Source organism: Pyxicephalus adspersus, unplaced genomic scaffold, assembly GCF_032062135.1.
Source record: "Pyxicephalus adspersus unplaced genomic scaffold, UCB_Pads_2.0 Sca6238, whole genome shotgun sequence".
In the NCBI taxonomy this organism is placed as follows: domain Eukaryota; kingdom Metazoa; phylum Chordata; class Amphibia; order Anura; family Pyxicephalidae; genus Pyxicephalus; species Pyxicephalus adspersus.
This window is the reverse complement of record NW_027323238.1, coordinates 1-1453: the sequence shown is the minus strand read 5'-3', so window position 1 is coordinate 1453 and position 1453 is coordinate 1. Positions and strand designations below refer to the sequence as shown.

At 44.0% G+C, this 1453-nt stretch overlaps 1 long non-coding RNA gene across 1 annotated transcript; it reads left to right on the top strand.

Annotated features, from left to right (window-relative positions):
- The first annotated feature begins 206 nt into the window (after positions 1-206).
- On the top strand, positions 207-1377 carry LOC140321512 (uncharacterized). The gene is made up of 3 exons (XR_011918965.1): positions 207-561; positions 652-783; positions 951-1377. It is a non-coding gene; the product is annotated as an uncharacterized lncRNA (long non-coding RNA).
- The last annotated feature ends 76 nt before the right edge of the window (positions 1378-1453 follow it).

Below are 1453 nucleotides of genomic sequence, written 5' to 3'. Positions count from 1 at the left end.
GAGTGATTATGAGTGACTTTCAACAATAAATGTGTACTGTAGTCTTCTTCATGGAAAAATAAGACATCCCCCTGAAAATAAGACCTAGGGCATATTTTGGCAGTTCAAAAAAAATAAGACAGTGCCTTATAATCGGGGAAACAGGGTATATTACAAATCTCATATACGTGCAGTTAGCATATCCACCACAAGATGGCAGTGTTCGAATGCAAAATTATACATTGCAAACATTTAAAAGGCTGCAGTTCTCAGACTGACCACAAGTGGGTGGATTAAAGGCTGGGAGCAGATCCGGAAGTGGTCTCTCTCGTGGAACGCACAGAACCTAGCAGAGCCATCACAGGCGGAAGTGAGCAGTGCATTGTGGGTGTTGTAGTCTCTTGTTTGCCTTGTTTTGGGCTCGTCGCCAGTTCCCGGCATGCAGCTGATTTTTTAATTGCATTATTGGCCAGGCATTACTAGCTGCTGCCAGAGAACTATTGTGGACTGGGTTGGATGGAGACACTGATGTAGACAAATGTCATTTGTGGTGTTAGGGGAAGGATCTCAGCTGACTAGCGGGTGATGTTTTGTGTGATTGATTTATGTTTTTATACCTCTGGCATACCTTTTTATATTGATTAAATGGATTGCATTGTTCTGTTCCATCAGAGGCGTCTTCCTGCGCAGACATCCATGTCAGCAATTTCCAAGGACGATCAGCTGCTGGATGGACCGGTCATAGATCAACCCTAAATAACGACCAATCACAGGATAGAAAACTCAACATTTGGTGATCGGAAGGTATCCAGGTTTATTATTGAATCTAAAATACAAACCTTCAGCCCCTCCCTCCCCCAACCTGTGAGATCCTCCACCGACCTCACCGAATTCCTTATACTCCCAGACCAGGGCTGCCAACAACCGCGTGGTACCCGGGTCGTTTCAATACGTTTGTTTTATATTTCTAGGAGAACTGAAAAGTTCGACAACGATAAATGTATTAAAGGGTCTTCCGTAAGTCACAGCAATGAAGAAGGAGCAGAGTCACATGACTGAACAGATACTGAACCTCACCCTGGAGATTATCTACCTACTGACCGGAGAGGTGAGGAGGATTCTGGGAGGTCACATGACATCACCGATCTCTATTAATAATACCCAGATCTGACAGGAGAGGTGAGAAGGATTCTGGGAGGTCACATGACATCACTCTGATATCTGTTAATAATACTCAGACCTGACTAGAGAGGTGAGGACGATTCTGGGAGGTCACATGACATCACTCTGATCTCTATTATTAATATTTAGACCTGACACGAGAGGTGAGGAGGATTATGGGAGGTCACATGACATCGCTGATCCCTATTAATAATACTTAGATGTGACAGGAGAGGTGAGGGGGATTCTGGGAGGTCACATGACATCACTTTAAAATCTATTAATAATACTTAGACCTGACAGGAGAGGTGAG